At 44.0% G+C, this 16,740-nt stretch overlaps 1 long non-coding RNA gene across 5 annotated transcripts; it reads right to left on the bottom strand.

The window, feature by feature from the left end:
* Positions 1 to 6,122: 6,122 nt before the first annotated feature.
* Positions 6,123 to 14,060, bottom strand: LOC121275684. 5 transcript variants are annotated; one of them, XR_005942540.1, is made up of 5 exons: positions 14,008 to 14,038; positions 13,162 to 13,237; positions 10,448 to 10,757; positions 9,134 to 9,274; positions 6,123 to 7,502 (listed from the first exon to the last, which is right to left on the bottom strand). It is a non-coding gene; the product is annotated as an uncharacterized LOC121275684 (long non-coding RNA). The 5 variants fall into 5 exon arrangements; XR_005942542.1 differs by having other exon boundaries at positions 10,705 to 10,757; positions 14,008 to 14,034; XR_005942543.1 differs by lacking the exon at positions 14,008 to 14,038 and adding an exon at positions 13,922 to 13,962.
* Positions 14,061 to 16,740: the final 2,680 nt, after the last annotated feature.

The following is a 16,740-nucleotide window of genomic DNA, read 5'->3' on the forward strand; positions in this document are numbered from 1 at the left end:
GTACATCACTGTCCACTCACATACATCCCTGTACATCACTGTCCACTCACACACATCCCTGTACATCACTGTCCACTCACACACATCCCTGTACATCACTGTCCACTCACATACATCCCTGTACATCACTGTCCACTCACACACAGAGATCCCTGTACATCACTGTGCGCTCACACACAGAGATCCCTGTACATCACTGTCCACTCACACACAGAGATCCCTGTACATCACTGTCCACTCACACATAGAGATCCCTGTACATCACTGTCCACTCACACACACCCCTGTCCATCACTGTCCACTCACACACATCCCTGTACATCACTGTCCACTCACACACAGAGATCCCTGTACATCACTGATCACTCACACACAGAGATCCCTGTCCATCACTGTCCACTCACACACATCCCTGTACATCACTGTCCACTCACACAGAGATCCCTGTACATCACTGTCCACTCACACACAGAGATCCCTGTACATCACTGTCCACTCACACACATCCCTGTACATCACTGTGCGCTCACACAGAGATCCCTGTACATCACTGTCCACTCACACACAGAGATCCCTGTACATCACTGTCCACTCACACACAGAGATCCCTGTACATCACTGTCCACTCACACACATCCCTGTACATCACTGTCCACTCACACACAGAGATCCCTGTACATCACTGTCCAATCACACACAGAGATCCCTGTACATCACTGTCCACTCACACATACCCCTGTACATAACTGTGCGCTCACACACAGAGATCCCTGTACATCATTGTCCACTCACACACAGAGATCCCTGTACATCACTGTCCACTCACACACAGAGATCCCTGTACATCACTGTCCACTCACACACATCCCTGTACATCACTGTCCACTCACACACAGGGATCCCTGTACATCACTGTCCACTCACACACATCCCTGTACATCACTGTCCACTCACACAGAGAATTCTGTACATCACTGTCCACTCACAGAGATCCCTGTACACCACTGTCCACTCACACAGAGATCCCTGTACATCACTGTGCGCTCACACAGAGATCCCTGCACACCACTGTCCATTCACACAGAGGTCCCTGTACATCAATGTCCAAACAGATATCTCTGTACATCTCCCTCAAGTTCTGTCAAAGGGTCATGAGGACTCAAAACGTCAACTCTTTTCTTCTCCGCCGATGCTGCCAGACCTGCTGAGTTTTTCCAGGTAATTCTGTTTTTGTTTTGGATTTCCAGCATCCAGTTTTTTTGTTTTTATCTCTGTACACAATGTCCACACAAACAGATATCTCTGTACAACAATGTCCATACACCATAGAAAAGTTACAGCATAGAAAGAGGCCATTCAGCCCATCATGTCTGCGCCAGACAAATTTAAAAAAAAAACTAGCTGCCCATTTTAATCCCACTTTCCAGCACCGTGTCGGTGGCCTTGCAGGTTACAGCACTTTATGTACAGATCAAGGTGCCTTTTAAATGAGCTGAGGGTTTCTGCCCCCACCACCAAACCAGGCAGTGAATTCCAAACACCCACCACCCACTGGGTGAAAAAGTTTTTCCTCATGTCCCCTCTAATCCTTCTACCAATCACCTTAAATCTATGCCCCCTGGTAATTGACAATTGATCCCTCAGCTAGGGGAAACAAGCCTTTCCTCTCGACTCTATCTAGGTCCCTCATAATCTTGTACACCTCAATTAGGCTACCCCGTAGCCATCTCTGTTCTAAGGCCTATCCAATCTCTCCTCATAGCTGCAATTTTCAAGCCCTGGTATCATTCTTGTGAATCTCCTCTGCACTCTCTCCAGAGCAATCATGTTCTTCCTGTAATGTGGTGACCAGAACTGTACACAAAATTCCAGCTGTGGCCTAACCAGTGTTTTATACAGTTCCAGCATTACATCCCTGCTTTTATATTCAGTACCTCGCCCAACAAAGGAAAGCATTCCAAATGCTTTCTTTACCACCTTATCTCCATGTCCTGCCACATGAAGGGACATGTGGACATACACACCAAGATCTCTCACTTCCCCTGCCACTCTATTCCCCCATTTTATGGTGTACTCCCTCCCTTGTTTTGTTTGCCCTCCTCAAATACATTACCCCACACTTTTCCGGATTGAATTCCACTTGCCACTTTTCCACCAACTCAGCCAAACCATTAATGTCAATCTGGAGTCAACAGCTATCCTCTTCACTATCAGCTACATGGCCAATTTTTGTGTCATCTGCAAATTTCCCAATCGTGCCTCCCACACTTAAGCCCAAATCATTAAAATGTACAACAAACATCAAGGGACCCAACACTGAACCCTGTGGAACACCACTGGAAACCATTTTCCATTCGCAAAAACATCCATCAACCATTCCCCCATGTTTCCTGTTGCGGAGCCAATTTTGGATCCAACCTGCCACCTTCTCCTGTATCCAATGGGATCTCACTTTCCTGACCAGTCTGCCATGTGGAACCTTGTTAAGTGCCTTACTGAAATCCATGTAGACAACATCCATTGCACTACCCTCATCAATCCTCCTTGTAACTTCCTCAAAAAAATTTGATGAAATGAGTAAGGCACAACCTTCCCCTAACAAAACCATGATGTCTATCCCTGATTAATCCATTACTTTCTAGGTGACAGTTTATCCTGTCTCTCAGAATTGTTTCCAATAATTTGCCTACCACCAAAGTTGGAGACTGACTGGCCTATAATTTTCTGGCCTATCCCTCGCAATAATGGTATCAACATTAGCAGACCTCCAATTCTCTGGGACTTCATCTGTATCTGGTGAGGATTGGAAAGTGATCCTCGGAGCATCCACTATTTCCTCCCTGGCTTCCTTCAACACTCTGGGATACAATTCATCTGGCTCTGGTGACTTATCCACCTTCAAGGATGCCAGTCCCTCCAGTACTTCCCCTCTCATTATGCTTATTGTATCTAATATTTCACACTCCTCTTTAACTAAACTCTTTGTTATATTGGGCATCGCTGGCTAGGCCAGCATTTATTGTCTATGCCTAGTTTAAGAGTCAACCACATTGCTGTGGGTCTGGAGTCACATGTAGGTAAGGACAACAGATTTCCTTAGTGAACCAGATGGGTTTTTACAGCAATCAACAATGGTTTCATGGTCATCATCAAACTTTTAATTCCCGATTTTTATTGAATTCAAATTTCACCATCTGGCATGGTGGGATTTGAACCTGGGTCCACAGAACATTACCCTGGGTATCTGGAATACCAGTCAGTGACAATACCACTATGCCAGTCTGCACCACCCCTCTCCTTAGTGAAGACAGAGACAAAATACTCATTGAGAACCCGGCCCACATCTTCTGCATCAACCCACAAGTTACTATGTACACCTCTGACAGGCCCTACCTTTTCCTTAGTTACTCTCTTGCTCTTAACGTTCTGCTAAAACATCTTAGGATTTTCTTTGATTTTACCTGCCAATATCTTTTAATATCCTCTTTGCTTTCCTAATTTCCATTTTTACTTCACCCCTGTATTTTCTCTATTCCTCTAGGCTTTCTACAGTATTAAGTATTTTGTGACTGTCATAAGCTTTCTGTTTCTGCTTCATCGTGGCCTGTAGGCTTCTGGATAACCAGGGGGCTCTAGATTTGGCAGTACCATCCTCTTTCTTTGCGGGGACATGTCTACACTGTACCTGTAAAATCTCGCTTTTGAATACCTCCCACTGATCTAACAGTTTTTTTTTCTAATATCTGTATTCAGTCCATTCTCACCAGCTTACCTCCCAGTGTAAAATCTGTCTTCCCCCAATTTAGAACTTTTATTCCGGTTCTATCTTTGTCCTTTTTCCATAATTATATTAAATCTACTTGTATTATGGTCACTTTCTCTAAAATGGTCCCCCACTGCTACTTCATCCACTTGCCCAGATTCATTTCCTAAGACTAAATCTAGAATTGTGCCCCCTCTCGTTGGGCTTGTTACGTACTGGCTAAAAAAAGTTCTCTTGTATGCAGTTCAAGAATTTTGTGCCCTTCACATTGTTCGTATGCCAATCGATATTAGGATAGTTGAAGTACCCAACAATTACTACCCTATTGTTTTTGCACTCATATTTGCTCTCAACTCTATTTTGGGGCCTATAGTACACAGCTAGCAGTGTGGCTGCCCATTTTATTTCTGAGCTCAATCCATATGGTCTCGCTTGATGCTTCATTTAGTGTATCATCCCTCCTCACAGCTGTAATTGATTCTTTACCCAATAATGCTACAGCCCCACCTTTTTTATCCCCCTCTCTACCCTACCTGAAAACTCTATATCCAGGGATATTGAGCTGCCATTTTTGCCCCTCCTTAAGCCAAGTTTCCACTATAACAATGATTTCATGCTGCCATGTGTCTTTCTGCACCCTTAGCTCTTTGGCTTTGTTTGCTATACTCCTTAATTTAAAAAAATACCATTTAACATTGCCAAATTCCTGCACTGTAAACTTTTTAACCTTTGCTTTTTGTCTGTCAGTTATCCGCTAATTTCCTGTCTCCTGCTCTGAATTTGTCCTGTTTGAATCTGCCCTCACGTTCCCACCCTCCTGATCATCTAATTTAAACCCTCCCCAACAGCACAAGATCTCCCTGCAAGGACATTCATCCCAGTCCTGTTCAGGTATAGGCCATCCAGCTTGTATAGATCCCACCTTCCCCAGGACTGATCCCAATGAGGGCTGGCAAGTGATGGTCAGACATCAACTGCTTCCTCCCTGGCTTCTTTTAAACAGCCTTGGGTATCTTTCATCCAGCCCTGGTAAATTATCTACTTTCAAGGATGTTAATCCCCTGAACGCTTTATCTCCCTACGTTTAAAATCCAATATTCTGCATTCTCCTTTCGTGACATATTCATACCCAGTTTCCACCTCTACACGTTACCTTTTTGATCTCTTATTGGCTCTACTCTTTCCTTAGCTATCTCCTTACTCTTATGTAGTCTTTTGGGCTCTCCTTGATTTTATTTGGCAGTCTTTCCCTCTTTGCTTTCCCCATTTCCTTTCTGATTTCAACCCCACAATTTATTCTCACCTCTTCTATCTCTGTGACTATGGAGGGTCTATAGTACAGTGTGACTGCCCTTATTAGTTCCTTGGCTCAATCCATAGGGATTGTTTTTTTGACCAGTCAACCCCGCCCCGCCCCCCCACCTCCCCAATCTCACCTGAAAACCCTTTAAGCAGGAACATTGAGATGACTGGTCATTCCTGTCCCTTTTCAAGCCATTTCCTGTAAAGGAGTCATTATTGCAATGTAGAAAATGCAGAAGCCAATTTGTGCATAGCAAGTTCCCACAATGTGGGAATGTACCAGATAATCTGATTTTTAAGATGTCAACTTTGGAATATTAGCCTGGACACCACACACTTCAAAGTTATGATGACATGAGGTCTGTTATATCAACCTGGTTTTAGAAAAGCCCCAGTTTAATTCCTATCTGCACAATGGCACCAGCTCACAGTGCAGCACTCCCTTGGTACTGGACTAGGGTAGAACTTGAACCGTGGAGGCAAGAGTGACCGATTTAGGCATGGCTTGAAGCAGCCTCAATGCTGCCTCCACTGTTGGAGCTTCCAACCCTCCAGATTGGCTGAGAGTCTCCAGGCATTGAAGATCAATCTTCAGGACACTGTTTTGTGCAACCCTGGAGAAAAATCATCAGGATGTTAAAGATTTTTTTTAAAGTTTTCTTTGAACATTTCTCTTTACCAAGTCAGATGCATTGACAGCTAATGGCTGGAGGAAAGTCATGTGATGAAACCTCCAGGAATACATGTAATTGCAGTTGCTAACCCTGCCCACTGTACATGTTGCCTAACCAGGCTGAACACTGGAGCTTACCCCAAACAGGAATCACATCATGAAGCTTCTTAACACACTCCATCTCCTCCCTCCAATGGGGAGGGGGGGTGGAGGAGTTACTCAATTCAATTAAACCTGCTTCTAAATAGCCAAGCACCTGAAGATGCTTCCAAAGTGAGAAGTCAAGCTGTAGTCAGATGACTGCAAGTGACTCATAACACAGCAAAAATAGAAGATAGGGATCAAAGGGAACATTAGTATAATTAGAAAAAAAAAGACAAGAGCTGAGAGTGAAAGCAATAGCATTTATTCCTGGGGAGATATGAAGCAAGGTGGGAGCTGGCATGTGTAAAGCATAAATACTGCTGTACAAGTAAGTTATTCAGAACAATTGTGTAATCAAATGCTTGCGAAACATTGTAAATGTATTACACAACCATAAACAGCATTATAGTCCATTATAATGGAGCTCCAAGCCAAAAAAATTTTACAACTCAGCTTGAAGAAAATGCTGCACTTCATAATCAGAGGATTTAGGTTATTCATTTCATCGATTCCATAGTCTGCCTCTATCCTGCACCTAATTGTTCAAGCAATTGCAGGGATTTTATTTTTGATCTTGAGTTCACCTCATATTCCCTCGGGTGTTGGTATCACTGGTTATTTATTAGTCGGAGGGCAGGATAAACTGAACAGTTCACTCAGCTGCCTCAAAGGGCGACTCACAGTCAGTCATGCTGATGCAGGACTGGAGTCGCAAATGGGCCAGACCAGGAAGGATTCCTTTCCTTGAAGGATCCAAAGTGAACCCAAATTGGGTTTTTAAAATGGTTATATGGTCAGTTAATGACAGTGGCCTCACTCTAAAAAAAGCAGGGTGCTCCTTGAAGCTGTACTCTGGGTTTTTAAACCAGCAGTTCTCTAACTGCTCTGGGGCTCAAGCAGCATCTGGCCCTTCCCTGCTCACCCCAGTCTCAGGAACTGTTTCTTCTAAACCACTTAAAAAAATTGGCACCTGTAGGGCTGCAACCAAACACCTACTTGGGCTGGGGTTCAGGATGTCAGAGCTGCTCTGCCACCCTGCTGGCTGACCAGTGTGTGTGTGGGAAGGGGGAAGCAGCTGATTACAGTACATGCAGGGTGAAGGGTCTAATTAGTGCACATGTGGGGGAGGGCAAGTGGGAAGAGGAGCTGATTACAATGCATGGGGGGTTGGGGGGGGAGGAGTGAAGAGGGGGCTGATTAAAATAATATTTTTGCAAAGTACTTCAACTCTCCTACATCTCTAATGCTTTTCCAGTTCTGATGAAAGATCAACAACTTGATAATGTTAACTGTTTCTCCACAGATGTTCCCTGACCTGCAGAGTATTTCCAGCAGTTTCTGCTTTTATTCTAGTTCATCAGCCAGACACCTCTTGACATGATCTCAGGTGTCTAGTTTCCTGGCTGAAAAGTCTGAATTTCCTCTCAGCTTAAGACTCATTGACATTACAGCACATCTGTGGCATTCCTCTACTGCCCCACCAGATGTGGATTCAAGACACTGGATGTAGGCCTTCAGCTTGATAATGACGTTCTTCCATTCTGTTTCCCAACAAGGCTGATGATGCTGGTTGAAGAATTCCAGTCAGGATAGGCTTGAGTTATCCTACTGACAGTATACCTGCAAGGGAAGAATAGAATAAATCTGTGCACCTATGTCCACAATTGCTGGGGATTTATAACTTCCTATTCATGATTCAGACTAAAAAAGCAAACGGCAGAGGTGTCAGCTAAGAAACAGCATTACCCCATCACCTCACTACCAGAGCTCTGACCTTTGTTTATCATATAGAAACACATTTGTAATCTACAAGTACATTCATATGCTCCATTTTATTAGTTATCACCACCTCCAGTCCTCTACTGTTACAACCCCTGTAGAGAAAGAACTTTTTAAAAAGGAAACTCCAAAATGCCAATGGGAAAAAAAGCACTGGACAAGATTTCACCTTTTAAAATTTCCACTGTTAAATCCAAAAATCAACATAATTCAAACATTAAAGTGAAAGATATTTTAAATAAAAAAGTAAATTTCACTTTGAATAGTCAATACTACAAAGATCACTCATAACTTCAGCCATATTCAATCCCAAGTCCCAGACACTATTATGCTGAAACCCTCTTGCTTGGGTCATAAGAGTCCTTATAGCACAAAATCCCCAGAGACTCCCTTCTCTGATCCATTTAAACAGTCTGTTGGGCTCCAGCACTCCACCAGCAGGAATGTGTATTGTCCAACCCAAAATCCTTTGCCCTTCCTGTCTTGTTTATAGAAACAGCCCAACATTCAATAAAGCAAAACACTTCAATGCTTTTTATCCACACTATCCCCATAACCCTTTACTTTATTGTTTATCAGAAATCGATCAATCTTACCTTAAACATACTCAATGACTGAGCTTCCACAGCCCTGAGGTAGAGAATTCCAAAGATTCACAACCCTCTTGAGTAAAGAAATTTCTCCTCATTGTTTTAAGTGGCTTCCCCCTCATTTTGAAATTATTTTTGCTACAAGTAACATCCTCAAAGAAATCCCAACTGGTTCTCAAACATGATTTCCTTTAAAATAACCATGTGACTCTTCCCAATCATATTTTCTAAGTGCCCAGTTATCACCATTATAATACCAATTTTGCCATTTTTCCTACCATGGCGTCAAACTAACAGGTCTGAACTACTTGTTTCTCCCTCCCTCAAGATTTTACAAAGTTCACACAGGTTTGCCTTTAAACTGAAGGCCTTCAACCACCCTGTCAATCTAGCAAGTAATATGAAGAGACAAAGCCAGTGTCATGCACATTGACCGTTGCAAGATAATGTTTCAAGTGTACCTTTAACTCAAGTAAAACAGAACACTCTGGAAAGGGATATATCCAGGAACTCCTGGCAACACCTCAGTTTGGAGAAGTGCCCCATGTAACTTCTTGCCATGGGGATGGGAGACGTACCAGGTGGCAGTTTTTGCTCCTTTACATAGTATCTCAGAACAAATAGAAGCTGCTACCAAGAGACCATGAGGAAAAAGGGCCACTGCTGTGCAAAAGCAAAGAAAACTTGAACAGGGAGTTGCTGAGACATGCCCAGAGGGTGATCACTGGATCCAGAAAATTCAGGCAGAGTGGAACAATTGTTGAAGAGAACAAACTTTCAACATGGTGTGGCAGGGAGATGAAGAACTGGAGCTGGGAATGACTTTGGGAAAGTCCCTTTAACACTACATACCTGCCAGAAGCATGACAATGCAAAACTTACCATTTTCTTATAGTTTGGCGTCCTCAGTTGCCTGTTAATGTTTGATGAATGTTGATTCTAATTTGTTACAGTAAAAGTGAAGTCTCAATGTGAAATCTTGTCAATCGGTTTATTTCTACTGGAAATGTCATCTCTTTAAATCTAAAATAAAAGGTAAAGGTACAACATTTATTATCCTGTATTTGGAGTTGAAATTTTCAATCACTCCTATAGCCAGATGGGTGCAAGGTTGTAAGGTTAAAAAACACCAGCACAGCTCTTATCATAAAAACCAGCCCCAGGACAGCTCAATGCTTTCCAGCAGTACTTGCTAGGGCAATTTTTGGAATGGGACATTGTTTGGTTTCATTGTCAGAAAAATTTAGAAAGTTGCAGGAAGGAGTCAAAGTTCAACTTTTAAGATATTGCTCCTCCAAAATGCAAGTTTCTTTGTGAATGCTGTGATTCGACACTCAGTTGAAGAACACTTTTACCCTTTCCTTGCATATGTGCATTCAGTTCACTGAGCTTCCTAAATATGTCTGTGATATAAGCAAGGAGGTAGATCTGCTTTTGGTCACAGAAAACCAACAAGTTGTTTTTTTTTCAGTGCATTGCAAATGCAAACATCTGATCTCAGTTCAAAAAACTTTTGCAGTACTCTTCCTCTCGACAGCCAGCGCTTCCCAGCGTGAAGCAACATGTCACGACCAGACTCCATGTTTTGGGAGAGTATTGCGAACAAGTATACATAAAGTGAATGAGATTTAAGGTAGTTTACAATTGATGTGACCTGCTCCAATACTTTGCCTAGCTCTGCGCTCAGTTCTTTAGTTGCAAGTTGCTCCCTGTGAATCATGCAGTGTCCAAACAGCAGATGGAGCAACTCTGCATCAAGGAACACAGGGCAGACTTGTGGCCCAGCAGAGATGGGGCACAATCTGTACAAAATCGCAGGGAATTTTTGTCCTCCATGTAGCCCTGTAACACTGAACATTCCGTGAGCTATTTCACCATCAGGGCACAGGCAGAATAGAATGTCTTCAAGAATACCATTCTCCCACATGTAGCACACAAAAGCCAACATGTGCACATCACAGCTCAACTTGAAGAGCAAAAGTAGGTGTATTTCAGGCACTCCATCAGCGTGGATTCCTGATCAGCTGCAATTGCCTCAATTCTTATCTTCACAATGCTGCTTAAGAGGGATATCACTTTAAGTTTAATTGCCTCCACCTCCCCACACATTATTTTAACCATATCGATTACAGCCAGTAAAATCAAAGATTCTGCAATTGTGAGAAGCTCTTTTGCCTGGGCAATCCAATAGCTCACCTCAAAAGATGCTCTTACAGCTTGTTTAGAGACTTGCTGCCAATAAAGCTCCTCTTTCCGAAGCTGAAAAAATGATTGTGGTTTCCCGACAATCCTTGTGAACGGTCTGCAAGTGTCGTCTAAGCTTATTTGGCTTCATGCTTTCGCTGAACAGCACTCAAACAGATGAGGCATTTGGGCTTATCTTCAGATTTGTCAAAAATGCTCATAAACCCACAGTCAAGGAAAGTCATCATACTTTCGAACACGTTTCTTACTTTTTCTCTCAGCTGCAATGGAACCAGAAGGCTCGTTGTAGGAGGTTGAGGCCCTGCAGAAAAATCCATCCATGGTGTTATAGGCTGCTGTTAAAATTACCAAAATGTCTCACTTACACTAGTTGTGTAGACACAGCTTCTGAAAGAAACCCATCTAACTAAACTGCAATCGCCAGGAATCAATGCACCAACTGCATGTGTGGGGCATGTCAGCAATGGCCTTGACAAAAATACGATTGGTGGGGACTGATTCCAACTCAAGTGACCCAGTTTGGGAACAGCTAGTTCATTGCATAGCAATTTACATTTATTATCTACAAGTCATAAGCAATAAAATGGAGCTCACCCTATAACTGACAGCCATTCCCCTGACAACCCCTGCCCTCTACCTACACTGGCTCCTGACCTGGTTAACAGCTCAAATTTAATTCTCATCATTCCTCACCTCCTACAACTGTCCACACTGGGCTACTCCAGTTTTTGCCTCACCTCATGTTACTATATTAATGGTACTGTCAGGCAATAAAAGTAAATTTAAAATCTCCCATTATCTGAAAAATGCAACGCGGTTTTACAAAGTTTACACAAGCTTGCCTTTAAATTGAACGTACAATTTAGGAGCTGGAGCAGGCCATTCAGCCCCTCCAACCTGCTCCGCCATTTGATAAGCTCATGCCTGATCTGATTGTGGCCTCACCTCCACATCCCACCCTTGCTCATTTGTGCTCATCAACTTATCTATTCCCAAAACCTCCACGTGCCTTGGGTTGTCTCTAGACTTGACTATTTAAATGCTCTTGTAGCCAGTCTCTCAGCTTGCAACCTGGATTTCCCTCCATAATCCTCCCCTTCCTCAAAGATGTTCCTTAATGCCTACCACATTGACCTGTCCTAATCTCATGTAGCACAAGGTTATCAATTTCATTTGACGATGCAGCTGTGAAGCATCTTGGGGACATTAAAGGTGCTATATAAAGGCTATTTTCAGTGCTAAATATGGAATGGGTAGCTCCATCCCATCCATTATAATTTGGCAATGCACATTTCTGGCTCTTAACCTTTGAAACCACAAACTGGCTCAGTAGGACTTTGAGGAAAATGTATGGCTCTTTATGGGGAAGATAAGGATAACAAAAGGAAATTGAACCATAGGGTTTAGGAGAGATGGTATTAAACAGACTATAAAACTGGGAGGAACATACAAATTAGGAGCAGGAATACACTTTTCAGCCCCATGAGTTTGTTTTGCCATACAATCAGATCAGCCATGATCAAATTAAAACATCCCCTACACCCAGTGACCTTTCATCCCCTTGTTTACCAAGAACCAATCTCTGCCTTAAAAACTATTCCAAGATTCTGCTCCCACCACCTTCTGAGGAAGCGAGTGCAAAAGACTCTCAACCCTGCGAGAGAAAAAAATTCTCAAAGAGCGACCCCTTATTTTTAAAAAATGATTCCTAGTTCTAGATTCTCCCACAAGAGGAAACATCCTCTTCACACGCATCCTGTCAATATCCCTCAGGATCTTTCCATGAAGTCACCTGTCACTTCTAAACTCCAGTGGATACAAGCCTAGATGTCCAACCTTTCTCCATAAGTCAACCCACCCATTTCTGACACTAGTTAAGTAAACTTTCTCTGAACTGCTTTATATTCAATACCCCAGCAATAAACGATAACATTCCATTAGCACTCCTAATTACTTGCTGTACCTGCATGCTAGCATTGAGAGTCATGCACTAAGTCACCGAAATCCCTGTTTCCTGTCTAAATGGCAAGAGATTCAAAGGAGATGGCAGGAACAAGGTGGACAAAACCTACCCAAATTCATTAGAGCTTTGAGGATGCAATTAGCAGGGTAGATAAAGGGGACCAATAGATGTAGCATGCTTGGGATTTCCAAAGGGCATTCAATAAGGTGCCACACAAAAGTTTAATACAAAAGACAAGTTTAATGGAGTTGCGAATAATATATCAGCATGGGTACAGGCTTGCTTAACAGACAGGAAGCAGAGTAGGGATAAATAGGGCACTTTCAATTTGACAATCAACCAGTGGAGTGCCACAAGCATCAATGAGGCGGCCTCAGGTATTTACAATCTATATTAATGAAGAGATAGAGTAATGTATCCAAGTTTGATTATACAAAATTAGTTATTCACTTCGGTCACAAGTGATCAACAGAAAAGCAGAATTTTTTTTGAACAGATGACATGTTGACCTTTATTCCAAGGGATACAGGAATAAAGAAGTCATGCTACAACTGTACAGGACTTGAGAGAGACCACACCTGTAGCACTGTAAGCACTTTTGGTCTCCACATTTATGAGTATACTCACACTGGGAGCGGTACAGCCAAGGTTCACTAAACTGAAATGGACCAGCGTGCTCTCCAGTTGCAAAATTGCCCGGGGACTGGAATAAATGTAGTCAAAAGTTATTGCAAACACAAACCTGCCGCTTCCTTCTGACCATAGGTGCAAAACATCCACAAAGTCCATCACCGCAGTCGGATCCATTGTGCCTAACCCTGTAACAGTGTAATTTTTAAAGTTTAAAATTGGTAAAACCGAATTTTAAAGCTCCCAGCAGATACAAAACAGAGCAGGAAGAGATGTATGAGGGTCCTATAAACCTTGTCCTTTAAACTGAACAAGGTCTCAAACTATCGCCTCATCATTAATATAGCAAGTATTAGGAAGAGACAGCTCACAGGCAGACCTGTCCTGCTGTGACTTGCATTGACAAAAATGTGATTAATTTTGGCGGGAAAGTCCAGTCAACCAATCAAGAGCGGAGGGGGGGGGGGGGGTTTGGGCGGGAAGGGCAAGCAACCAGCCGGCCAATCCACGCGGGCGGCCGGTGCCCAACCAGCCAATCCACGAGGGAAGGGACCCAGCCAATCGGAACAGGCGGCGGGTATCCAATCAGCCAGCCAGCGGCACTCTTCCACTCCGGGGGGCCAGGCCAGCCAACCCGCGCCATCGCCAGCCTGACCGCTTCAACCAATCCGCGAAATGGTTAAGTGCCCAGCCTCATTCCCGCCACGTGCGACCGTCCAGAGTTTTCGCTTCGCCTTCCCGGCTCTCACCAGCGGCCCCGGAGGACAGACCTGGGGCGGAGGCCCGAGGGGTGAAAGAGATAGTGAACCGAGATGGGTCCCCGGCTGAGGCCGCGAAGCAGCCGGAGCCATCATCGCCCGTGAGGTACAAACCTCTAAATCTGCGACCTACAAGGCCAGAGACGACCCACAATCCCGACGGTCCCCCCCCCCCCCCATCATAATCAGACACATCTCACCACTTGCTCAGGAGCACGGGAAAAGGCCGAACCCTCCGCGATCACTAGCTTTTATACCAGGCGTAGGAATCACGTGATGCCGATTGGACCAATTGGACGGTTCGTGGAGACAGAACAACGAGCTATGGAAACAAGAAGATGATCCCGTCATCGCGACACAATTACTCCCCGTACAGCGCCGTCACCTTGGAGGACTGTTGGTGCGGATTGTGCATGGTCTGCTGTTTTGGACAGCTTCAAAGGGCTTTGACTGCAACAACTTGCTTCCTGACGGCACTGTGGGTCAGCCATGCTGACTTGGAAATATATCAACCGTTCCTTCACTGTCCCCAGGTCAGAATCCTGGAACTCCCTCCCTCCACCACTGATGCACAGTAGCAGCAGTGTGTACCATCTACAAGATGCACTGCAGGAACTCACCAAGGCTCCTTCCTCAGCACCTTCCAAACCCACAACCACCACCATCTAGAGGGGCAGTAGATAGATGGGAGCACCACCACCTGGAAGTTCCCCTGCAAGCCACTCACCATCCTGACTTGGAAATATATCGGCCGTTCCTTCACTGTCACTGGGTCAAATCCTGGAACTCCCTCCCTAACAGCACTGTGGGTGTACCTACACCGCAGGGACTAGCAGTTCGAGAAGGCAGCTCACCGCCACCTTCTCAAGAGCAATTAAGGATGGGCAATGAATGCTTGACACCAACATCCTATGGAAGGATCTGCAGGTTGCCATAGTCAGTGTTACCAACCCCTCCAAGGACAGACCTGGAGTCAAATTTAAATTTATTAGCATTTAAGTTTTAATCTCCTGGCTGCTGCCATGAGCCACAAGGGGCTGCATGCATCCTAGCTTTTTTTTTTCATTTTCTTTGAACAGTTTTATTGGGTATGTAAAAATATTGGGATGGTAAAAAGGCTTTTTGGGTTAGAGGTCCAGGAATATGCCCAGAGCTGGCAATTCACCTGCAGTTGAAGGTAGTGTTTTCTGACAAAATATCATTGATAGAAGCATTAGCTCTGTCTCTCTCTCTCTCCTCAGATGCTGCCTGACCTGTAAGACCATAAGATGTAGAAGCAGCAGTAGGCAATTTGGCCCATTGAGTCTGCTCCACCATTCAATGAGATCATGGCTGATCTGATAATCCACAACTCCACTTTCCTGCCTTTTCCCCATGGCCCTTGATCCCCTTACTGATCAAAAATCTGTCTATCTCAGCCTTGAATATACTAAATGACCCAGCCTCTACAGCCCTCTGCGGTAAAGAATTCCACAGATTGACTACCCTCTGAGAGAAGAAATTCCTCCTCATCTCTGTCTTAAATGGGCGACCCCTTACTCTGAGATTATGCCCTCTGATCCTAGACTCTCCCACAACGGGAAACAGCATCTACCCTGTCAAGCCCCCTCAGAATCTTATACATTTCAATCAGGTCGCCTCTCATTCTACTAAACTCCAATGAGTACAGGCCCAACCTACTCAATCTCTCCTCATAAAAAAATCCCTCCATACCCAGGATTAATCTAGCGAACCTTCTCTGGACTACCTCCAATGCCAGTATATCTTTCCTTAGATAAGGGGACCAAAATTGTTCACAGTATTCTAGGTGTGGTCTCACAAGTGCCTTGTATAATTTTAGCAAGACTTCCCTATTTTTATATTCCATTCCCTTTGAAATAAATGCCAACATTCCATTTGCCTTCCCTATTACCTGCTGAACGTGTATGCTAGCTTTTTGGGATTCATGCACAAGGACTCCCAAATCCCTCTGTGCTGCAGCTTTCTGCAGTCTTTCTCCATTTAAATAATATTCAGCTCCTCTATTCTTCTCACAAAAGTGCATAACCTCACATTTTCCCACATTATATTCCATCTGCCAAGTTTTAGCCCACTCACTTAACCTGTCTATATCCCTCCGTAGACTCTTTGTGTCATCCTCACTACTAGCCTTCCCACTTATTTTCGTGTGATCTGCAAACTTGGCGATAGTACATTCACTTCCCTCATCCAAGTCATTAATACATATTGTAAATAATTATTTCCAGAATTATCTGTTTACTACATAGAGTACACAGATGATACATTATAGAAACAGGCCATTCAGCTCAACCAGTCCAGCTATGTTTCAGATTTCCAGCATTTGCAGTATTTCAGCTTTCTTCTATGCTAATCTTTCCTCAGTGACTTAGAGATGCAAACTCCCACCCCAAGTCTTTTTCCATTAGATCCCCTCCAGATTAGTGAGCCATATCGCAGAATTGTTACAGCGCTGAAGGAGGCCATTCGGCCCATTGTGTCTGCACTGGCTCTCTGAATGAGCAGATCGCCTAGCGCCATTCCCCCAGCTTCACCCCATAACCCTGCACATTCTTCATTTTCAGATAACAGTCTAATTCCCTCTTGAAAGCCTCGATTGAACCTGCCTCCCCCACACCCTCAGGCAATGCTTTCCAGACCCTAACCACTCGCTGTGTGAAAAAGATTTTTCCTCGTGTCTCCATTGCTTCTTTTGCCAGTGACCTTAAATCCCTGCCTTGTCGATTCTCGATCCTTCCATCAGTAGGAACAGTTTCTCCCCGCTTACTCTGCCCAGACCCCTCATGATCTTGATGTCTCACAATATGATCGAAGTGTTTAAAATTATGAAAGGACGGGACAGGGTCAGTGGAAACAGACTCCTTCCGGTTGTTGGGGGGTCCTGGAAAAAAACCTTGACGCAAGATGAAATGGAA

Source organism: Carcharodon carcharias, chromosome 3 (genome assembly GCF_017639515.1).
Source record: "Carcharodon carcharias isolate sCarCar2 chromosome 3, sCarCar2.pri, whole genome shotgun sequence".
Lineage (NCBI taxonomy): Eukaryota > Metazoa > Chordata > Chondrichthyes > Lamniformes > Lamnidae > Carcharodon > Carcharodon carcharias.